Source organism: Pipistrellus kuhlii, unplaced genomic scaffold (assembly GCF_014108245.1).
Source record: "Pipistrellus kuhlii isolate mPipKuh1 unplaced genomic scaffold, mPipKuh1.p scaffold_m20_p_3, whole genome shotgun sequence".
NCBI classification, from domain to species: domain Eukaryota; kingdom Metazoa; phylum Chordata; class Mammalia; order Chiroptera; family Vespertilionidae; genus Pipistrellus; species Pipistrellus kuhlii.
In genome coordinates, this window is record NW_023425529.1 from 95,482,880 (window position 1) to 95,507,505 (window position 24,626).

The 24,626-nt window shown below is 43.3% G+C and overlaps 1 protein-coding gene across 8 annotated transcripts in view; it reads left to right on the forward strand.

The window, feature by feature from the left end:
- BCL2L13 (BCL2 like 13) overlaps positions 1-24,626 on the forward strand; it is a 148,531-nt gene that overhangs the window by 4,857 nt on the left and 119,048 nt on the right. The window contains exon 1 of one of the 8 annotated variants that reach the window (XM_036455633.2): positions 21,850-21,889. The exons of the other annotated variants lie outside the window; for them this stretch is intronic. The gene's annotated coding sequence lies outside the window, so the exon portion shown is untranslated. Of the gene's footprint in view, positions 1-21,849; positions 21,890-24,626 lie in introns of those variants that run through there. 8 annotated transcript variants of the gene reach the window in all.

The following is a 24,626-nucleotide window of genomic DNA, read 5'->3' on the forward strand; positions in this document are numbered from 1 at the left end:
TGGCCTTGTGTAGTAGATGTCCCATAGGGCCCAGTGGCTCAGTCTCTCTGGTCACCTGAGCTGGGCACTCTAGGTGTGACCCTGTGTGCGCTGTGTGCCCAGTCTTGTTGTAGTTGAGCTTTGATTGCTGTTGGCATCATTGCAAGGAGTTGACCTCCAGGCCAATTGGCTGTGAGGTCCAGCTGCGACTACAGGGGGAGAGTGCTGTGCAGGAGCAGGACTTGCTTCAGTGGGGCTTTGGTGCTCACTAAGTCTACTTCTTGAGTGTGTTGCTCATGGATGGGTAGAGTTGTAATCTGGTAAGCTGGCCATTGGGTGCACTGGCTGTAGGGCCTCCAGGAAGGTGCAAAGTTAGCCATTACCTAGGGCTACCTGGTAGGAGCTACAGAGGGATCTGCAGACAGCTGCTATTTGCTGTTTGTATTGGACTTGGAGGTGCTCAGGTGAAGCCCAGTTCTGAAGCAAGGCTGGCTGGTAGTAGTGCTGGGTCTTGGGTCTTTTACTGATAGGTTTGGGGCATGCTGTCACCAGGTTCAGCTTGTTTGAGAGATTTTAGCAAAGTCTGATGCCTGAGCCAGTATAGACCATTCATATGGAAAAGCTGCTGCAAGCAGGTTGGGTGGGGCTGCAAATTGGATGGGGCGGGGTGCTAGGGAATCCCCAGCACCAAGAAAACAATGTATTCCAGGCTGATGGAGACTGCTAGTCAGCCCTGTGATTGGGCAAGTCTCAGCACAGGAATAATGACCCCTGTAAGCACCCTCTGTCTGGGAGAAAGCTGCTTCTGAATTCTTGCCCCAATGCCAGACAATCCAGTTTCTCCCTGTAGGTGTAAGATGTCCGGTGGTGGGAGTCCAAGCAAGTTTTGTGCCTTAGTTCTTTAAACAGAACACTTGGGTGTCCAGTTGCCTCTGCGTCCCTCAGCCACAATCCTCACTGAAAGTACAGGGACTTTTCTTCCCAGCTCTGGAACCCTGGGCTGGGGGAGTCTGGTATGGGGCTGGTACCCCTTGCTTCTGATGGATGGTCTCCACAAAGACGATCTCCCTTTTGATTAAGAAAATGCATACGTGGGCGTTGGATCAGTCTGTTCCTCTCCTCCACCCCTCCTACTAGTTCATTGTGCTTTCTTCTTATCTAGTTGCAGGTTTCCATTCAGCTAGCTTTCAGGAGGTTCTAAATATGATTGTTCTGCATTTTAATTGTAATTTTGATGAGGTTGTGGGAGACAACTGAGCCACACTGACCAGGGCAGGAGTCATTCTTTTTATTTTTTAATTTATTTCATTTTATTTTTCCACCACTATTTATCCTTTTTTCTATGCTCTTTTCTGCCTCTGCTCCCTGCCCCTGCAATCATCACACTGTTGTCCATGTCAATAAATTCTCTTTTCTTTTTTTTCTCAATCACCCACTTTCCATCTGCTTGACTGCTGTCTGTTAGTTTGTTTCTATTTTGCCTGGTAGTTCAGTTTGTTCATTAAATTCCACATAAGCATGATATCATATGGTAATTGTCTTTTCTGACTGGTTTATTTTACTTAGTATAATGCTCTATAGGTGCATTCATGCTAAGGATAAAATTTTGTTCCTTTTTATGGCAGACTAATAGTATTCTGTCATAGAAAAGTACCATAGCTCTTTTATCCACTCATCTGCTGCTGGACACTTGGGCTACTTCCAAATCCTGGATAACCTATCTAATAAAGAGGAAATATGCTAATTGACCCTCATACCAGTTGCAAAGATAGCGGCACCCACAGCCAAGAAGGAGGGAATATGCTAATTGGCTGTAATGCCCTCAAAGATGGCAGCACCCATAGCCACAAAATGGTGGTGCCCAGCCCTCAGATGGGCCCAGCCGCTCTGTGGGCTTTCTCTGGAGTCCCCTAGTCCCTACGGCCCCCCAGCCACCCAGGGCAAGCCATGGATGGTGGCTGCCCAGTTTCCCAGGGCCACCTGAGGCTCAGGTAACCAGGGCCGGCTGAGGCTTGTGCTGCTGGCAATGGCAGCAGCAGAGGTGTGATGGGGGTGTCACCTTCCCCTGATCACCGGGTTGCCTTCCATCCCTGAAGGCTCCCAGACTGTGAAGGGAAGTCTGGGCTGAGGGAATCCCCCTCTAATGCATGAATTTCCATGCACTGGGCCTCTAGTAGTTGTAAATAATACTGCAATGAACACAGGGGCACATATATTGTTTTAAATTAGTGTTCCGAGTTTCTTGAGATAAATATCCATAAATGGAATCACTGAGTCATAAGCAGTTCCATATTTATTTATTTATTTTTTCTTTAAAATTTTTTTTAAAATTTATTATTTTAATAAATCTTTATTGTTCATATTATTACAGATGTTCCTCATTTTCCCCCCCATTGCTCCCCTCCACCAGGTTCCCACCCCTCTTTGCCCTTTCCCCAGCCCCCATTGTCCTCATCCATAGGTGCACAGTTTCTGTTCAGTCTCTTCCTGCACCCCCCACTCTCCTTTTCCCACTCCCCTTCCATACCTCTGATTCTATTATATTCACCAGTTAATATTGTTCATCAGATTTTTTAATTCCCTTGATTTTTAGATTCTCTTGTTGATAGTTACATATTTGTTGTTCATAATTTTTATCTTTATTTTCTTCTTCTTCCTAAAGAACCCTCTTCAGCAATTCATATAATTCTGGTTTGGCAGTGATGAACTCCTTTAGCTTTTTTTATTTGTGAAGCTCTTTATCTGGCCTTTGATTCTGAGTGATCGCTTTGCTGGGTAGAGTATTTTTGGCTGTAGGTTCTTGCTATTCATTACCTTAAATATTTCTTGCCATTCCCATCTGGCCTGCATGGTTTCTGTTGAGAAATCAGCTGACAATCGTATGGGTGTTCCTTTATAGGTAACTACCTGCTTTTCTCTTGCTGTTTTTAATATTCTCTCTTTGTCTTTTACTCTTAGAATTTTAATTATGATGTGTCTTGGTGTGGTCCTCTTTGGATTCCTTTTGTTTGGGGTTCTGTGCGCTTCCTGGACTTGTAAGTCTATTTCTTTCATCAGGTGGGGAAAGTTTTTTGTCACTATTTCTTCAAATAGGTTTTGAGTATCTTGCTTTCTCTCTACTTCTGGCACCCCCATAATTCTGATGTTGTTATGCTTGAAGTTGTTGCAGAGTCTTCTTACACTATATTCAACTTTTTGTGTTCTATTTGCTTTTTGCTTTTCCAGAGGAGTGTTTTTTGTTTTGTGGTATTCCAAATCTTTGACTTGATTCCTGTGATCCTCTAGTCTGTTTTTAGGTCTTTATATAATAATTTTTTAAAAAAAACTATATTATATTGATTTTTTACAGAGAGGAGAGAGGGATAGAGAGCTAGAAACGTCAATGAGAGAGAAACATCGATCAGCTGCCTCTTGCACACCCCGCACTGGGGATGTGCCTGCAACCAAGGTACATGCCCTTGACCGGAATCGAACCCGGGACCTTTCAGTCCGCAGACCGACACTCTATCCATTGAGCCAAACCGGTTCCAGCTTTATATAATATTTTTTATTTCAGTCAGTGAATGCTTAATTTCTAGTTGATCCTTTTTCATATCCTCATAGGTCTCCTTTAATTTATCGGCCTTTTCTAGGAAATTCTTGAAAAACCTTATAACTGTGGTTTTGAACTCTATATCCAGTCTTTTGCTTTCCTCCATTTCCTTCAATTGAGGCCTGCCTTTTTGTCTCCACATTTTAGCTGCTTCCCTGAGTTGTTGGAGTGGCTTTGCATGCTAGGTGTCCTAGCAGGGCCCAGTATTTCTGCCTCTCCACTTACCTGTGGTGGATCCTCTTGGTGCAGCCCTTTGTTGGTTGTATGAGCAGTCTTGTATTTAAGCCTTGCTGCTTGTTGGTATCACTGGGGAGAATTGATCTCCAATCCAAATGGCTATGATGTTCAGCAGTGTCTAACTAGGAGGTTTCCTGTGCTCAGCTTTGATGGGGTGGAGTCTAAGGTGGTGCAGGCAAGCTTTGGTTTCCCATCGGCCCTGTTCTCCGAGTCCTGCAGCAATGGCTGCTGGCCACGTGCACCTCTGAGAGAAGGTTGCTCTTAAGTTTCTCCCGCTGCTTGACAGTCAGTTTCTCCCCAACCAGAGCTGGCTATCAGTGTCGTTGGGAGGTCTTGTTTTCCTCCTGAATGAGAAGGCTAGCCACTGGGAGTGCTTTTGTGCTCAGGTTGGATGATGCGGAGTCTCAGGATGGTGCAGATAAGCTTTGGTTTCCCGTCAGCCCCACCCTAAGAGGGCCCTGTTCTCAGAGTCCTGTGGCAATGGCTGCTGGTCGCGTACACCTCTGAGAGAAGGTTGCTCTCGAGTTTCACTCGCTTCCTGACCGTCAAATTTCTCCCCAACTGGAGCTGGCTATCAGTGCAATTGGGAGGTTTTGTTTTCCTCCCAAACAAAAAAGCTAGCCGCATATTAGCTGCCCGCCCTCTCCGCTAGCCGTGAGTAAGCCAGCAGTGTATTCAGCTGCCCACCCTTTCCGCGCACAGGGATCTTCGCACCTCCACAGTTCCTGAGGCTCAGCATCCTTTTCTCTTTTTTTCTAGTTGGTAGAGCTCCCACCCAGCCAGCTTTCTGGTGTTTCTAGATGATGTCCGCTCTGTTTTCCAGTTGTAACTTTAAAATTGTTGTGGTAGGTTACATTTAGGTGTTTACCTTATGCTGCCCTCTTGCTTTCTCCTATTTCTCTGAATTCTTGCTCTGATAGGTTGCTTGTCTCTAATTCGTTTACTTCCTTTTCTGGTGATGCCTGCTTTTCTTTCATATGCAGGCTGTTTCTTTGTCTCCCATGCTCTCTTTTCTCAGGATGTCTGGTTATGTAGTTCTCTCTCTCCTGCGTTGATTTAAAGGTATAAAATACAACACAACCAGATAAAACACACAAGGCACTGAACAGCGATGTATTCTCAATATTAATAATCTCCAATAACAGTGACCACAAGAGAAAGGCAAATTAGGGGGTAGGAGAGATAGAAGAGTAAAAAGAAAGAAAAAAGGAGTGTCACAATGAAATTGGGAAAAGGAGCAAAAAATAATGGGAGACTAAAACGAGACTAAGAGAGAAACGAGAAACAAACTATATATATGGGGAGCAACCATTATCATAGCAAATGCCAGCAACAAATATCTGGCATTTGCAATAGAGCAACCATTAATCATAGCAAATGCCAGCAACAAATATCTGAAGATTAATACAACCTACAACACCAACTAATATCAAACGAGGAAAGGGAAAGCAGAAGTAAAAAAAACCCTAAAACACAGCAAACAAAAACATACAATCAAACAAAAAGGATAAGTAAAACAATCTCACAAAAAAGCATAAAACTTCGATATAGTCAACAAACAAACAATTACAAAAGGACAGAAAGAAAAACAATTTTTATTTTATTTACTTTGTTAGGACAGCAAAAAAACAGGTGTGTATGGACTTGGAGCAGAGGGTTGGAAATTAGATATATATAAGTAGGATGAAATTTTAGCAGGGGGTAAACAGAAAGAATAGGGGAAATCTAGAACAGGAAAGGGTTAAGATAAACAGGACACCAAAAGGGGAAAGGTTAAGAAGAGAGTGAGGGCATAACGGTAGAGTTGAGATAGAATAAAGCGATGGTGAAAATAGACTGTAGAACACCAATCCTCAAGTAAAATAAAGAGCAAATAAAATGACACTTAAAAAAAAAAGTAATGAGCCAAAACCGGTTTGACTCAGTTGTAGAGCGTCAGTCTGCGGACTGAAGGGTCCCGGGTTCGATTCCGGTCAAGGGCATGTACCTTGGTTGCGGGCACATCCCCAGTAGGGGGCATGCAAGAGGCAGCTGGTCGATGTTACTCTCTCACCGACGTTTCTAGCTCTCTATCTCTCTCCCTTCCTCTCTGTAAAAAAATCAATAAAATATATTTTAAAAAAAAGTAATGAAAGACAAAAGTAAATAAAATAAAACAGGTAAAATAGTAGTAACAATGCTGATTAAAAATAAAAATGTAATAATTAAAAAGGTAAAATCAAGTGAGAAAAAAGAAAAAAATAGTTTCTTGAGTAAAGGATGTAGATAATGAAAATAAAAACAAAAACTAAAAAAAAATAAAATGTGCAGTAGTAAAGGTCATTCACTACCTCTGTTCTGTTTGGCATACCTGTTTCCCAGTCTGGACAGTATTGCAGTTTCCTGAGATTCACTGCTCCTCAGTGTTGTAAACCAGACCTGATTTTTAAGCAGGCGGTGTCTTAATTTCTGGTGTTCTTTTATTTTTAATTACACTAGGGTCAATTTGTGATTCAGCCTCTGGGTAGTAGTGTTTCTGGGTTGACTTCCTGGACTCTCCAGCTTTCTTTTTCTTCTGTGACATTCAAAGTTTGCAGGAAAGTCCAAGCAGACTGCATATCCCTGAAACTCGTAGGCTATTCATCTGTGTCAGATCAAAATGGGTTGCTCTTTAGAGATCCCCCCTCCCGTTAGCAGCTCTGTGGAGCTCCTTCCACAATCACGGATTACACCAGCCCAACAGCCCGGGGCTTCTCCATGTAAACACCTCTGTCCTCCAGCTTCCGCAGTGCGCAGTGCAGCAATGCGCAGTGCACGTTTCTGTCTTCCTCCGGGACTCACCCTATCCCCATGAAATCTGACCTTTCTGTGGTGCAGTGGAGACTCCTTTGAGTCCAAGTGTTTGTGCCACATATGACCAGTGTTTTGGGGCTAACAGCTGCTCAGCGGCCATGGCTGTGGATATTCAGGACTCTGACAAGATTCACTTTTCCTTTCAAGATGGCGATATTTCCCCATCTGAGCCTGTAGCTCTGGGAGGGGACTTAGCTACTGTGGGTGCTCCCTGTCAGGGGAAACCCGTCCAGCAGTCCCCTGCCTTCATCTGGAGTTTGCCTGACCTTAGCTTGCTAACAAACACTCCCAGTGTGACCCTCAGCTGTTCTTTCTTTCTGCTCCAGGACAAGGCTCAGAACACGTCTGTCTATTCTGTCACCATTTTCTCCCTCCTCCATATTTAATTTTTTGAGGTAACTCCATACTGTTTTCCAAAGTGGTTGCACCAGTCTCCATGCCCACCAACAGTGCTCTAGGTTTCCCTTTTCTCCACATTCTCACCAGCACTTGTTGGTTGATTTATTGATGATAACCATTCTGACAGGTGTGAGTTGATACATCATTATGGTTTTGATTTGCATTTCTCTGATGATAAATGAAGTTGGGCATCTTTCCATAGGAGTCATTATATATATATTGATTTCAGAGAGGAAGGGAGAGGGAGAGATAGAAACATCAACGAGAGAGAAAATCATTGATTGGCTGCCTCCTGCATGCCTCCTACTGGGGATTGAGCCCACAACCAGGAATGTGCCCTTAACTGGAATAGAACCAGAGACTCTTCAGTCCTCAGGCCGACCTTCTATCCACTGGGCCAAATCAGCTAGGGTCATAGGAATAATTCTTTATTCCTCCTCTCCCCCATCTCCCCTACCCGGGCAACTACCATTTTACTTTCTGTCTCAATTGATTCTCTGATTCTGGACATTTCCTATAATGGAATTATATAATACTAAAGGCTAGGTGCACAAAATTCAAGCAAGAGTAGGCCTTCCTTCCCCAGCTGCCAGCACCGGCTTCCCTGCAGCTGCCGTCAGGCACCCGGGACCCAGGCTTCTTTCAGGCCGCTGGCAGGCACCCAGGATCCAGGCTTCCCTTGCAGACTGGGTGTCGTCTGGTAGGTCATCTGGAAAGATGTCCGGTCTAATTAGCATATTATGCTTTTATTATTATAGATGTGGACTTTATTACTGGCTTCTTTGATTTAGCATAATGTTTTCTGGTTGTTGTAGCCTGTGTTAGTATTTCATTTATTTTTATGGCCACATAATATTCCAGTATATGAATATACTTTTTTTATAGTTGATGGGCAATTATTTGGATGTTCTATGTAATACTGCTTTTATCATTTATGTGCAGGATTTTGTGTAGAAATGTGTTTTCATTTCTCTCTTACAAATGTAATAGAGTAATTGAATTTTGCCTCCTTTTTACACAAGTTACACACACACACACACACCCTAATTAATTGTATGTCTGGGGAGAGAGTGTGACTAAGGCATTCCTGTATAGGTATATTATCTGTGAGTGCCAATTGATGAGTGAGAACATTGTGGAGGAGCTTTTTTTTTTTAATGACTTTACTTGAGTCAAACTGACAACAATTGCCAGGAAGGGAAATCTCAGTGGATTGAGAAAATGCTCCCTGGGCAACTCCTAACACAAGGTTGAACTAGAGAGCTCCAAATGTTTCAGTTGGAAAGGGATAGCCTACATTAGAATGCTTAGAGTCTGCTGATTTTTTATTTATTTTTAAAATATATTTTATTGATTTTTTTTACAGAGAAGAAGGGAGAGGGATAGAGAGCTAGAAACATTGATGAGAGATAGTGAGCTAGAGAGCTAGAAGGATAGAGAGCTAGAAACATCGATCAGCTGCCTCCTGCATACCTCGCACAAGGGATGTGCCCACAACCAATGTACGTGCCCTTGACCGGAATCGAACCTGGGACCTTTCAGTTCGCAGGCTGACGCTTTATTCACTGAGCCAAATCAGCTTTGGCAAGTCTGCTGATTTTTTAAATGACATCTTGCACAGATGCATTTCTCAGCTGGATGGGATAAATTATTGCAATTTCATAACTTTTATTAGGATTATGTAAAGGTTTTATTACTTTTATTGATTTTTTTTTTTAGAGAGGAAGAGAGGGAAGAAGACAGAAATATTGATGAGTGAGTGAAAGAGAGAGCAAGAAAATATATATATATATATATATATATATATATATATTAATATATTTGATTGATTTTGTACAGCGAGGAAGGGAGAGAGAGAGTTAGAAACATCGATGAGAGAGAGTCATCGATCAGCTGCCTCTTGCACACCCTCTACTGGGGATATGCCCGCAACCAAGGTACATGCCCTTGACCGGTATCGAACCCAGGACCCTTCTGTCCCCAAGCCGACACCCTATCCATTGAGCCAAACCGGTTTCGGCGAGAGCGAGAAAATATTGATGTGAGAGAGAAACATTGATTGGTTGCCTCTTGCATGCACTTCGATTCAAATTAAAACCTGGGTATGTGTCCTGACTGGGAATTGAACTTGCAACCACTTTAGTGTATGGGATGACACTCCAACCAACTGAGTCACATCAGCCAGGGCTTAGGATTAATTTTTTTTTTCTTTTGGAGAACGTATTAGAATGCCATAGGAGCTAATAAATCATGGATTACAAAAATGGGAGTTATTGGATTCATGTTGATTTGTGGAACTTCAAAAGAAATTTTTTTTTTCCTACTCAGACCACTAGTGAGTCTTAGAACTAGATAGAGATGTGATAATCAAAAAACTTTGTTAATGCTTAAAATTTCAAGTTTTGCCAAAACTGGTTTGGCTCAGTGGATAGAGTGTTGGTCTGCGGACTGGGGAGTCCCAGGTTCGATTCTGATTAAGGGCATGTGCATTGGTTGCAGGCACATCCCCGGTGGGGGTGTGTGCAGGAGGCAGCTGGTCAATGTGTCTCTCTCGTTGATGTTTCTGGCTCTTTATTCCTCTCCCTTCCTCTTTGTGAAAAATCAATAAAATATATATTTTTAAAAAAATTTCAAGTTTTGACCTAGTTGGTGTGGCTCAGTTGGTTGAGCATCATGCCGTGCATCAGGAGATCGCCTGTATGATTCCTGGTTGGAGCACATCTATAGGTTTGAGCTCCATCCCCGGTAGGGGAAAGGAGGTAGCCAATCTATGTTGCTGTCTCATTGCCAGGACCAGCCTGACAGTTGAACTGGGTTCAGGTAAGGAGGTAGGAACTGAGAAAAGAAAGAAAGACATGAAAGGGGGATCAGGAGGACTGTAGGTAGCCATTGACTTTATTAACTGGGTAATGTTTTTGTTGTTGTTGTTGTTTTTTTACACTGAGCAACCTACAGGGCTGCTGCTTCTGTAATGCTTTTTATACACAAAACACTGAATAGGAGGTCTGTCAAGAGGAATGTATTCTTTGTTCCTCTTAATCTCTAAGGGAGAGACAGAGCAGAAGGACAAATTCTCGTACAGTAAATCTGAGTAAATAGTTACCGACTTCTTGGCCAGCCATGAAAGGTTGCTCTCATTCTACTGATAACCGCCATCCAAACAAGCCTGGGAAAACTGTGGGTAGGGGACTAGCCTTGCTAGCCCCTTCGAATGCAAGGACCATGTCAGCTTACACCTGGTCACCAACATCTCATCAATGTTTCTATCTCTCTCTGCCTTTCCCTTACTCTTTTTGAAATCAATAAACATTAAAAACATAAAACTACAAGTTTTGATTTCTGATTAGTTATCTGTGGATATTTATTTTTCTCTTTACAAACTAGTATTATAGTTCTGTTCAACTCCATATTACTTGAGTATTTAACAATCTTACTACATTATAATTTTATTTTAGTAGAAAGAAATGGTTAAAACCAAAGAGCTTCCTGAAATAATTTAATAAGGCATATTAAATTGTCCTGGTTGGTATGGTTTAGTTGGTTGAGCATTGCACGAAGAGGTCGCTGGTTCAATTCCCGGTCCGGCCACATCCCCAGGTTGCTGTCTTGATTCCCAGCAGGTGGTGTGCAGGAGGCAGCCAATCAATGTTTCTCTTTTATTTGTGTTTCTCTCTCTCTCTCTCTCCCCCTTTCTCTCTCTTTAAAAATAGAGGCCCAGCACACAAAATCATGCGGGTAGGGTCCCTAGACCTAGCCTGCAGTCAGGGCTATCTTCTGCCTCTCTGCCAGTCCCCAGACTGAACATTGCCTCTGCCATCGGGGCAGGTAGATTGTAGCCACACCCCATATATTCCATCAGCACTGCAAGCCCCAGCAGCAGCGGCAGTGGTGGCGGAGGTAGCGGAGGTGCCCGATGAGCGGCCTCTAGTGGGTAGCACTTTCCATCAGCTGCTGGTTTGGCGTAGGCACATGGAGGTGATGCCACCGTCTCCCGCTTTCCTGCTGGCCTGAGCCCCCAAGCAGCCGCACACACATGGAGGTGAAGTCGCTGGCGCCCACTTTCCCACCTGCCTGAGCCCCTGAGCAGCGGGGATGAGCTGGGGATACAAACTGCCCGTCCTCCCATCACCCACTCTGGTTCTTCAGTTCTCCATCGCTGATCCATCGGAGGCTGTGGGTTGGGGAAAGACCAAGAGGTCCCACTGGCTGGTCCCGCTCCCATGCCACCCACCCGCTTCCCCGTGGTTCCCTGTTTGCCTGTGGTGGGAGGTGAGGGGTGGGGGAGGGTTGAGACCAAGAGGTGGTCAATGCACCTCATGGCGATTGGTTGAGCTGTTGTTCGGTTGTTACACTTATGTTCCCTGGCCTTTTATTATATAGGATAAGCCCTGGCCGGTTTGTCTTAGTGGACAGAATGTTGGCCTGCGGATTGAAAGGTCCCAGATTTGATTCCAATCAAGGGCACATGCCCAGGTTGCTGGCTTGATCCCCAGTCGGGGGCATGCAGGAGGCAGCCGATCAATGATTCTATATCATCATTGATGCTTCTATCTCTTTCTCCCTCTCTCTTCCTCTCGTAAATAAAAAAATATATATTAAAATAAATATTTTAGAAAGACATTATGTGTTTTTGTTATAGTTCTAAGGGGTTAAGGACTACAATATAAGTATGATAGTCTTATGTTTGAGGTAGGTGCTATTTATTTCTTATAATATTTTTATGTATTGATTGATTTTATAGAGAAAAGGATTAAGAGATAGAAATAGCAATTTTTGTTCCATTTATTTGTGCTCATTGGTTGATTTAAAAAATATTTTTTTATTGATTTCAGAGAGGAAGGGAGAGGGAGAAAGAACTAGAAACATCAGTGATGAGAGAGAATCATTGATCGGCTGCCTCCTACATCCCCCCCACTGGGGATGCTTTGGTAGTAGTGAGGGTGCAACTTTCTTCCAACCCCTTACTGAGAATCATTGATACAAATAAGATAGAAGACTTACTGAGTTTTATTTTTAATAGGGGGCTCAGTGCACGAAATTCGTGCACGGGAGAAGGGTATCCCTCAGCCCAGCCTGCACCCTCTTCAATCTGGTATCCCAAAAGGGCTGTCAGACTGACTGTTTAGGCCCGATCCTACCAGGACTGCTGGTTCCCATTCCAGGACTGCTGGCTCCCAATTGCTTGCCTGCCTGCCTTCCTGATTGCCCCTAACCACTCTTCATTTACTCTGCTTAGGAAACTTTATTGACTTGCAACTGTGCAGATATAATTTTGTATCTCCAGTCTAAACCTCTTTCTAAGTTTAAAACCTATATATAAGACTATTTGTTGTATATTTTCACCTGGACAGCCCATACTAAAATTCAGTATACCCCAAAGTGAACTTGTTATCCTTCTCCTTAAACTAGCTCTTTCTCCTATATTATTTGACTTGAAAATTATGAATAATACCACTTTCCATACAGTTTATGGGTTGGTTTCTCACTGAGATAGTTGACAAATCTTTGAACTCTTCATATTTTTTCCTACTCATTACCTTCACCTTTCTGGTGTTCATACTCTAGTTCAGCGTTTTTCAACCGCTGTTCCGCTGCACACTAGTGTGCCGCGAGATGTTGCCTGGTGTGCCGTAGGTGCAGACAAGACAAGAATTTTATAATTTTTCACTATTTTGTTTACTTAATATTTCATAATAAAGTAATTATAAAATACTTTCTTTGTGTTTATTTGATTCCTATTCAAGAGAATTACTTTATATATAGTCAATATAGGCACAGAGTTAAATTTTTTAACATTTTCTAATGGTGGTGTGCCTCATGATTTTTTTCATGAAACAAGTGTGCCTTTGCCCAAAAAAGGTTGAAAAACACTGCTCTAGTTCATTAGACTTGCAAATTAGACCTTCATATGTTATGCCCAGATTTCGTGATCCCCAAAGACCACCAGGGAGCCGAGTCCGGTGCAGTAGCAGAAAGCCTGTATTCCATGCTAGCATGGGCTCTGTCCCACTTATACCAATAGCGGCATGGCAGAAGAGAGCGAGCTTCAACAGATCAAGGTGTTTTATAGGGGTGGTGATGTCACTGCTTTGGCTGACCTGCTTGGTTGAGTGAGGGCTAGGGTCCAGTTACAAAATGGAGGATAGCTCCACCTGCCCCACAGTACAAAATGGAGTCAGGAGTTAGCCCTGCCCTGCCCTCTCATTCCCCCCTTGTCTTATGTGCATGAGTCAAATCATTGATTCATCCCACTTTCTTTAAGGGTATTCTCTGTTCTGTTTAAAAACGTTCTTACAGTTACCAAGACCCCTAGTACCACAGTTCCCATCAGTACTGCCCTCATTGAAATCCAGTTCCCCTCCTGCAGGCATCCTCCTGGCCTGTGTGGAGCCCAGACTAGGGATCTCACGGGTGAGGCCACTGGTTGACAGGATCCAGGCAGTTTTCTGGTGCAGGAGCTGGGAGTCAAGTAGCCTGGTCTGGGTGCCGTCTGCTCCTTTCAGGTTGGGGTGATTCCTTGGGCAGTGAACTTCCTTACCCACACTGAGTCTCCAGGCTGGAAGGGGTGTATAGGGTCTGTGGTGGGCACTGGCAGTGCATCTGGAACAAACTTATGGGTAAACTGCAGAACCTGTAAGAACTTATCACAGAAGTTCAGAAGTCTTTTTTTTTTTTTTTTTTTTTTTTTTTTTTATACAGAGAGGAGGAGAGAGGGATAGAGAGCTAGAAACGTCGATGAGAGAGAAACATCGACCAGCTGCCTCTTGCACACCCCCTACCAGGGATGTGCCCGCAACCAATGTACATGCCCTTGACTGGAATCGAACCTGGGACCTTTCAGTCCGCAGACCGACGCTCTACCACTGAGCCACACCGGTTTCGGCAGAAGTTCAGAAGTCTTGGTGATGCCTATGTGGGTAACCTGGTGTCACTGGGCAACTAATGTCTGACCTAGACCCTCTGGGACCAAAAGTCTGTCATCTGGTAGGGTTCACCAACCATCTGGTCCTTTGATGGCTTGATTCTGTTCTGCCAATTCCTCCTCTTGTTCTGTGTCTGGCAGTACTGCATCTGTTACCTCTATGCAGTCATGAATGTGTTCCTCTGGATCATCATCTGGAAGCAGACTGGCAGAGTTGATGGCCAGTGTCTGGGTTGTTGTCAGTATCTGGGTTGTGATCATCATCTGGAAGCAGGCTGGCAGAGTTGATGGCCAGTGTCTGGGTTGTTGTCAGGGTTGTTGTCCTGGTCCAGAGTCTGCTTATTTGCCTGTGGTGGCCACTGCCTGGAGGCACACTGGCCACCCTGCTGCCATGGGGTCTAGCCTCTTACAGATAGGCAACAGGTCTCTTCCAGGGACCCAGAGTCTGAGTGAAAACCCCTTTGGCAATGCCCCTTACCTCACTCACATAGAGGTGGAAGGGTTTCGTGATGTCTGGCAAGGCTAGGGCAGGTGCTGAGACAAGAGCCTTCTTTAGCTCCTCAAAGGCCCATTGTTCCACTTTGGTCCAGTTCAGCAGCTGCATTCCCCCAGTACGTGTTCCTTCCGAGGTCCACAGTCTTTGATGTCCAGGGAAAATGGGCAGTTTGTCTGGTGGCTCCCTAGACTGAAGTCCTCTTACAGATTTCAGGTCCCATTGGCTCTGTCAAGACTGAATTGGCTGCTCCAGTGTCCACCAGGAAACTTACTGGTTTGCCTCTCACTTGTAAGGTTACCCTAGGGCAGGGGTCGGCAACCTTTAAGACATAAAGAGCCACTTGGACCCGTTTCCGAAGGAAAAAAAAACACCTGGGAGCCGCAAAACCATTGCGACATTTAAAACAAATATAACACTGCATATATTGTTTCTTACTTTAATGCTATATACCAGATCGTGCAGTTAGCTGTCAATCTGAAGAAAAAAAAGACTTTTTCACTTAACAATGTAAAATATATTTTTGCAAATTAATAGCTAATTAAAATATTTAATTTACCTGGTTAATGGGATTTTTGCTCCTGAACCTCAGTGCACAGTGTCTGCACATCAGGGCTGTAAGACGTTACCTTCATTTTTACACAGGCTTGCAAGTTGTCATCTGTGAGGCATGACCGATGTTTGTTTTTAATATAGTTCATGTTGGAGAAGACCTGCTCACATACATATGTGGAGCAGAAGATCGACAGGACTCCAAATGCATACTTTTTCATATTTATATTAGTGTTAGGGATGGCATTCCATGTTTCGAATACAAGTTTGTCCTATTTGGAAAGGTTTTCAGTATCACTCCATTTATGATTCTGAGCCAGAATGGCCTTCTGACGGGCAACATCCTCAAGAGTAGCGGTCAAGCATTTGAACTTGGACACCCATATATCTTTGTTGGCTATATCGGCCAGATCCATCTCAAGATCAGGTTGACTTACACCTGCAAATGCAGTCATATTCAATAGGAATGGATCGATTGCCAGGGGAGTGACAGGAAAGGATAATGTGGTTTTTTCCTCTCTGAACTCACAGAATCGTTTCCCAAACGAACTTTGCATTGTGGAGATTGCAGACTTCAAATATTCCAAATTTATCGTATCATGACTTTGTTTGAACTCTCTCAAAGAGGGAAAGTGAGACAGTGTACCTCTCTGTAAATCTTTGACAAACACTGTCAACTTGCGCTCGAATGCCAAAACCTCCTCCAGCATGTGCAGGGCTGTGCTTCCTTTCCCCTGAAGGGTTGTATTTAGTGTGTTTAGATGTGCTGTCATGTCTACCATAAAATGTAACTTTTCCAGCCACTCTGGTTGTTCCAGCTCAGCAAAGGTGAGCTCTTTGCTGGACAGGAAAGTTTTTACTTCTTCCAAACATATGACAAAGCGTTTTAGCACCTCACCTCTGAACAGCCACCGGACCTTGTTGTGGAGCAGGAGGTTAGAATATATGCTTTCCACTCACTGTACAGGCTCGACTCCCAGTGACAGTCACACTGCAAGCCCTCTCTCTTTCTCCAGTCCTCTGTCCTCTCTGTCTTCTTCTTTTTCCTTCTCCCTTTTTTCTCTTTATTGCTTTTTTATTATTATTATTTTTCAGTGTCCCCTCTGTCAGTACCTCTCTTTCCCCTCATGCTGTGATGTGAGGGAGGAGGCTGGGCCAGGACAGGGACACTGTGGTTGCCTAGCGACGCTAAGTCGCCAGCAACCTGCCACACAGAGCACCGGGAGCGCCGGAGGCGATGGAGGTAAGTGATACAGCTCCCCGCCCCGCCCCGCCCCGCCCCTGCTATCGGCCCTGCTGTTGGGAGCCGCAGCAATGCTTCAAAAGAGCCGCAGGTTGCCGACACCTGCCCTAGGGGCTTCATGGAAAGGAGCCCCAGCCCTGTCAGTCCTCTTCCTCTTGCTTCTCTAGCTATCCTGCCAGGACATTCTCTCTTTCAGTGCCCCAGCTTCCTACAATAGGCATACTAATTCCTTCCTATTAGTTGCTGGCCTTTTCTCTCTTTCTCTGTTCTCCTTTCTCATCACATGTACAACCTTTACAAAAACCTTTCTAATTTCAAATTAACTTTCAAATCTTCTTTCTATATCCTTAAAAAATACATAACCATGCCTCAAATCTTATAGAAAAGGCAAAGGGAGAAGGGAGTAGGTCCAGCACCCTGTTCCCAGGCCTCTAGCCGCTTGAAATTTAAAATGCCACATTTTTCCTACAGATACTGATCTAGCTGCACCTCTAAGCCCCCTAACAGAACACAGTGAAAAGTGTCCAAGCAGTTGCCCGGGGGTTCTTGGGTCTCATTAGAGTGCAGGGGGTCACAAGGGAATTTCTCTCTTTGTCCCAGCCACCGCTACTCAAAACAACCCCTGGAGGGATGGACGCTGGGTGGGCTGAGGCAGGGAGTGCGGCTTGCGTCCTACGTGGCAAAGGAGGTGCTCCCATCCAGGCATTTTCATCTGGCAGGCCACTCTCTGTTCCCACTGGGAAAAGCGCTTGCCTCCTGCTAGCGAAGCTGCTGTGGGGGAACCGGTGACCCTTATACTGCAATCAGACTCCCTGACCTTTCTGAAAAGCCCCTATGCTTGAGGGTATTCCATTAATAACTTAGAAGTTGACACACACACACCAGGACCAAGTGGTCCACAAAATATTTTCCTTTTCTTCTAAAGATTTTACAATATACTGTAATCACTAATCAAATCAAACTTAAATGGCCAATTGAGACAAACAGTAGTTAACTTTAGAATTTGGTCCCTGCTTTTAACCTTTTGGACCCCACTTGTTACAACTTCATACCTTAAACATTTTGTTAGGTGGGCCAATTCCCCTCTGACAGAGAGCAAGCACCCTGGGAAAAAGGTATCCCAGTGGCTACTTGGGGTGGTTTGCTATGTGTTAGAGCACTCAGCCTTAAACAAATTAAAGGTTTCTTTCTTTTTTTTAAATCAGACCAAACAAGTAATATATCTTGAATTTTTAATTATTTAAGAGAAAATACATTTTATTTTCTCAAAAACAAGTCGCTATACTCTAGGCTAGGGGTGTCGAACTCAATCAGAGAAGGGGCCAAAATCTAAAATCCAGCCTAAATCGCGGGCCGAATGGTTTACTGAACAGTCATAAACTGTCATTGTGATGGAAACGCAGCGGAGTGCAGTGATGACAGCGCGGTGCGGGCCACGTTGCAATGCCTGGCGGGACGGATTTGGCCCGCGGGCCTTGTGTTTGACACATGTGCTCTAGGCATTTAGTTACCACAATTATATAACTTCTCCTAATTCAATCCGAATACTAAAACCTTCAGAGCTCTCAAGTTAAACATCCAGCAGCTCCCCATTAATAAACCTTTATATTTTCAAGAACAAATTCCAAAATCCAACAATTAAATTTAAACCATGTTTTTTCTACCTGGGGAAACTGAGCCGTGGGCTAGCAAAAGGTGTAGCCATTCAAATGCACATGAACACATTCTTTAAAGATAGCTGCTGGCTGGAATTGGATTACCTGTTCTGGGGGAGGAGGGCATGTCCACCCCTTCCATTAAAAATAAGGTGTAGCTTTAAAACCTCTTCATGGCAAGAGACCTTAAACTTTCAGAACTTTAAATTTTTCAGGTAGCAAATCAAATAGTTAGCATTTCCCAAATCAATAATACTTTTACATTTTTAAAGCATTTCTCTAGACTTCATGCAAGGTATACTAAGATCAACACTTCAATAAACCTGTTATCTACTTCCTCCTGGTTACGTGCCTCAGGGTAGGAATTTCAAAAGCTACTTAAAATGTCTTGGGAAACTAGCTTTAATTTATCTCCTAGTTCATCTCCACCATCCTTAAAGCTAAAAAACAGTTTAGGGTTTTATTCTGTACACAGAAAAGAGTTAAGCCCAGCTCAAAAACTATGTGCACTCTTTTTTAAACCGGCCTTTCCGCCTTTCATGAGTATAGAAATCCCTGATGCCTAAAAGATGGCGAGTATGAGGCCTCTTCTTCCCTCCCCCACCTCCTGCCTGCTCTGGGGGAAAGAGAGCAGATTTACAAACAAGGGCAAACTGAAACTGTCACTTATACAAACATACAAACGAACACAGAAACAGACAGAGGACCCTAAGAACAGTCTTCCAACTCTGTGGAAGCAAAACCTAAACAACAAGTCTGCCATCGACCCTTCCGGATCTCTACACTAACACAACAACCAACAAGAAGAGGGCGCATGCTGAAACCGGTTTGGCTCAGTGGTAGAGCGTCAGTCTGCAGACTGAAAGGTCCCAGGTTCGCTTATGGTCAAGGGCATGTACATTGGTTGCAGGCACATCCCCGATAGGGTGAGCCTTGGGAGGCCCTGGGCAGCTGAGCAGCTGGACAGCTGCCATACGAGGTTTGCCTGTGCCTTGGGCTGGCCCTGGGCTGCTGGGGGGCTGAGGGTACCAGGGGACTCCGGCGGCAGATGTGCGCCAAGGCCAGGGCCACTCCCAGGCAGGTCCAGCCTTGTTGCACATCTGCCTCCCCAACAGGGCTGAGATGCCTGGGCACCGCCATCTTGTGGCTGTGTGGGGCCACCATCTTTGAGGGTGGAGCAGTTAATTAGCATATTCCCTCCTTATTGGCTGTGGGCACTGCCATCTCTGAGGGCGGGGTAGTCAATTAGCATATTTCCTCCTTGTTGGCCAAGGGTGCTGTCATCTTGCCACAGTGTGAGGGTCAATTAGTGTATTCACTCTTTTTTTTTTTTTTTTTTAAATATATTTTATTGATTTTGTACAGAGAGGAAGAGAGAGGGATAGAGAGCCAGAAACATCGATGAGAGAGAGTCATCGATCAGCTGCCTCCTGCACACCCCCCACCGGGGATATGCCCGCAACCAAGGTACATGCCCTTGACCGGAATCGAACCCGGGACCCTTCAGTCCCCAAGCCGATGCTCTATCCATTGAGCCAAACCGGTCCCGGCTATTCACTCTTTATTACAATAGATAGGATAATTAATTTCCTCTTCCTTTCTCCCTTCCCCAGAGAGACTTGCCTGTTTCCACTTTTGGGTTGCTCTCTCTCATTCTAGGGGTACTGACTTGTATTAGAAGTTTATTGTATTTGTTTATATATTTTTGTTTTCTTCTACCTGGTTAAAAACTTCTGAGGGCAGTGTTCCAATTATTCCATAAGAGACGTATGCACAGGTGACCTAGGGTGCCTCAGCCAGTAATTGACACATATGACCCAAGGTACTTAATTAATAATCCACCGAGCATAAATTACACAGGAGACAAACATGCAATGCACGAATCACACACGGTTTATTTACCGGAGTCCTGATGGGCTCCAGACCTCGCCAGGCCTCCCAGGGGTCCACACTGACAGACAGACACACGGTTCATGTTTTAGCTGCGGCTCGGTTTCAGATGATGGCTCATGGTCCGAGGCTCACGGTTCGGGGCTTCTGGATCAGGCAGAGCTTGACAGGTGCCGGTGGGGAAAGTCGAGAGCAACCGTCTATGGAGGAGCAGAACGAGCGTCTGATCTTCTCTGGGGCTTGCTCTTTTTATGTGCTCATATGGGCGTCTTCAGTATGTCTTATCAGCGGGTCCCATGAACCTTGCCTTCTGGTCTTACATATGGGGTACAGATCACTCTATTTTCTACATACAGGCCACTCAAGGGTGCTTATCAATTTAGTTACATTCCATTCCATACTTTTAAGATATCACACTTCAATTCCACACTTTAATACTTATTCTATATTGTATTTTATACTTATTACTATTACTGTAACAGGCAATGATTTATCTTAGTTGTCTTTATGTCTAATGCCTACAGAGTACCTTGTATCTTTTTTTCTTTAATATATTTTATTGATTTCAGAGAGGAAGGAAGGGGGAGAAAGAGAAACATCAATGATGAAAGAGAATCATTGTTTGGCTGCCTTCTGCATGCCCCTAGTGGGGATGGAGCCTGAATCCTGGGCATGTGCCCTGACTGGGAATTGAAAGGTGAAATTAGCTCTGGCTGGGTGACCTTCTGATTCCTAGGTTGACACTCAACCACTGAGCCACACTGGTTGAGCGAGTACCTTATATCTTAAGATGTGTGTGGAATGAATACAAAAAATTGTCAGAAGGCACTATTGTTTATTTTAATAGATGAAATTATTAGTCTGTATGTGGACTTTGTAGAATTAGAAGATTTTCTAAACTATAATCTAGTAATCTTTTAGAATGTAGTATGTTATATTCATTTGGAAACTGCCTTAAAAGTTTTAAGAAAAGTAGATTCCAGCCCTAACCGGTTTGGCTCGGTGGATAGAGCGTCGGCCTGTAGATTCAAGGGTCCCAGGTTTGATTCTGGTCAAGGGCATGTACCTTGGTGCAGGCACATTCCCAGTAGGGATGTGCAGGAGTCAGCTGATTGATGTTTCTCATCGATGTTTCTAAATCTCTTTCCCTCTCCTTTCCTCTCTGTAAAAAATCAATAAAATATATATATTATAAAAAGAAAAGTAGATTCCAGATAGGTCTTAGTTACAAACAACACAAAGAAATTTAGCTTTTTTGAGCAGAAAGGAACTTATTGCAAAGGCATTGGATATCTCACAGAATGGATGGGAAAGGTGGAAAATTAGGCTTGGGAAATAGGCAGGAACCAAGGAAGACTGCTGCACACTCAGCCAAGGTCTGGCCACGGGAATAGAATAGTTAGCATACTGCTACTGGATTTGCACCACTGTCTTTGCTGAACCCACACCAACTCTTTTCCAAAAATTACCTTTAAATGTCTTTTTAGATTCCAAATCAAGAACCTCTGATTTGTCTGCACCCAGATCACATATTTGTAGTCTGGGTCCATGGACCAGAATAGGAGAGAAAATAACTAGTCAGTCTTAGCTTTTGTAGCGGGGGATTTATTTTCTACTACGATTGACACTTTGGGATACTCCATAGATAGGGAATTGAGGACAGATGGCTGGCTGGTAGGCAAAAAAGTAAAAAAAAAAAAAAAAAAAAAAAAAGGTGAAATTAGCTCTGGCTGGCTGGGTGGCTAAGTTAGTTCAAGTTCCATCTCACACCAAAAAGTTGTGCTTTGGTTTCTGTTCAGGGCACATACTTAGGTTGTGGATTCGATCCTTAGTCGGGGCATGTGGGAGGCATCTGATGTTTCTCACATTGATGTTTCTCCCTTCCACTCTAAAAATCAATAAAAGCATACCCTACTTTTATGGGTTTCTCTTTTATTATTTGTAAATTTGAAACACTGCCTTCATTATTAAATGGTAATAACAGTGTAAAAGTGTAATCAAATATATTTTTTTCTTTTTCTCTTTTTTTCTTTTGTCATCAAATATTTTGAATACCCTGTGAAAACACAAGAAATGTTGCTTTTATTCCTGTGATGTAAGTTAAAATACCTTTTCCCTTTCTTTGGCATATGTATTAATAATTTTTTAAATATATTTTATTGATTTTTTACAGAGAGGAAGGGAGAGAGATAGAGAGCTAGAAACATCTATGAGAGAGAAACATCGACCAGCTGCCTCTTGTGCACCCTCTACTGGGGATGTGCCCACAACCAATGTACATGCCCTTGGCCAGAATCAAACCTGGGACCTTTCAGTCCACAGACCGACGCTCTACCACTGAGACAAACCGGCTTTGGCTATATTAATAATTTTTAAATATACCTTTCTGAAGTTTATGGGAACTTAAAGTTGGAGCAGGGCAGTCCAAGGCATATTGTTGATTAATTGGATATTTTGATATAATTTTAGTAGCATTGCCCGCAGAAGATAGATATAATAATTATTCTAGGACATTTCTCTTAGTTTGCTTTTTACAAATCTTAAATTTTGCCAACCTTGCCTATCTTTTTCCTATTGTTAGCTATCTGAATCTCTTTTTCTTTTCTTTTTTTAAAAATGTTTTTATTGATTAAAAAAAATATATATTTTATTGATTTTTTTATAGAGAGGAAGTGAGAGGGATAGAGAGTTAGAAACATCGATGAGAGAGAAACATGGATCAGCTGCCTCCTGCACACTCCCTACTGGGTATGTGCCCACAACCAAGGTACATGCCCTTGACTGGAATAGAACCCTTCCAGACCACAGGCTGATGCTCAATCCACTGAGCCAAACCCCTTCAGGCTGACTTTCTTTCTTTCTTTCTTTCTTTTTTTTTTTTTTAAGATAGAGGGAGAGAAACATCTATTGGCTGCCTCTTGCATGCCCCCTATTGGGGAATCAAGCCCACACCTGGGCATTTGCCCTGACCTGGTATTGAACCAGCAACTTTTTGGTGTACTGGAAAATGCTCAAGCAACTGAGTCACACTGACCAGGGCTACTGGATATTTCTTGAGATCTTAAAACAAGTCTGTATTGTTGTTTTAAGTAGAAAACAGTTATTTGGAAATCTCTTAATGAGATATTATGATTGGAAACAGCTAATAAGGTACATAGTAGGGGTCAACAGGTATAGATTTTCAGTTATTAAAGAAATCATTTTTGGGGATATACTGTACATCATGGTGACTAGTTAATAATACTCTGCTGCATATTTGAAAGTTGCTAAGCGCATAAATCTTTTTCTAATTAAAACTTTTTTCAATTACAGTTTACATTCAATATTTGTATTACACTCAGCTGTACAGCATGTGAGAGTAAATTTATTTATTTACTTATTTTACGTTATAAGAGAAAGTTTATTTAGAAAGCCACAGAGGTAGAAGAAGTGAGCCGTAGAAGAAATACATTCAGGAAACAAGTTACAGAAGCAAAAGAAGGGCCTCTGGAGCTTAGGAGAAAGAGGGAGAGAGAGGGACAAAAGAGGGAAGAAGGTGGGCTCCAGAAAAAAGAGAGCGAATATGTTGAGAATAAATCTGAAATAGGTAGCCTGGCCAATTCTGCTCAGTGATTGAGCATCGACCCATGAACCAGGAGGTCATAGTTTGATTCTGGTTTAGGGTACATGCCTGGGTTGTGGTCTCGATCCCCAGTGAGGGGTGTGCAGGAGGCAACCAATCAATTATGTTTCTCTTTCATCGATGTTTCTATCTCTCTAAAAATTAACAAAAACACTAAAAAATTTTTATTGGCCAAAACTGGTTTGGCTCAGTGGATAGAGCATCAGCCTGTGGACTGAATGGTCCCAGATTCGATTCCGGTCAAGGGCATGTACCTTGGTTGCGGGCACATCCCCAGTAGGGGGTGTGTAGGAGGCAGCTGATCGATATTTCTCTCTCATCGATATTTCTAACTCTCTATCCCTCTCCCTTCTTCTCTGTAAAAAATCAATAAAAACTATATTTAAAATTTTTTAAAATTGATTTCAGAGAGGAACAAAGAGGGAGGGAGGGAGGGAGAGAGAGAGAGAGAGACATCAGTGATGAGAGAGAACTATTGATTGGCTGCTTCTTGCATGCTCCACCCTGTGGATTGAGCCCACAACCCAGCATGTCAAACCGTGACTACTTAGTTCATAGCTCGATGCTTAACCATTTAGCCAGCTGGGCAATATAAACATATAAAAAAAAAAGAAAGAAAGGAAGGAAGGAAGGAAGGAAGGAAGGAAGGAAGGAAGGAAGGAAGGAAGGAAGGAAGGAAGGAAGGAAGGAAGGAAGGAAGGAAGGAAGGAAGGAAGGAAGGAAGGAAGGAAGGAAGGAAGGAAGGAAGGAAGGAAGGAAGGAAGGAAGGAAGGAAGGAAGGAAGAAAAAGATACATGGTAGGTAAAACTTCTACTAAGTCCAGGTAAAAAAGGGAGAGTAGTTGTGTTGTTGACTAGCGGAAAAGTTAGGAAGCCTAATGAAAAGATTCAGAACATAAGCTCTTAAATAACAGTCCAGAAGCTAGTGATCAGGCTGGTAAGGTCACTCTGCTCTACGTGGTCATTCTGGAACACAGGATCCTTCTTTCTTGTTGCTTCACTGCCTCTAAGATGGTGTACTTTTTTGCATGTTTGCATATTCACATTTTAAACCATAGAAAGGAGGGAACAGAAATTCTTTGAGGAAAGACCCCAAAATTGCAGATATAACTTCTACTCATATTTTTGTGGCTAAGACTGATCATATGATACATTAAGTTGCAAAGGAGACTAGGAAATATAATTGGCAGCTGTGTGGCCACAACTTAGGA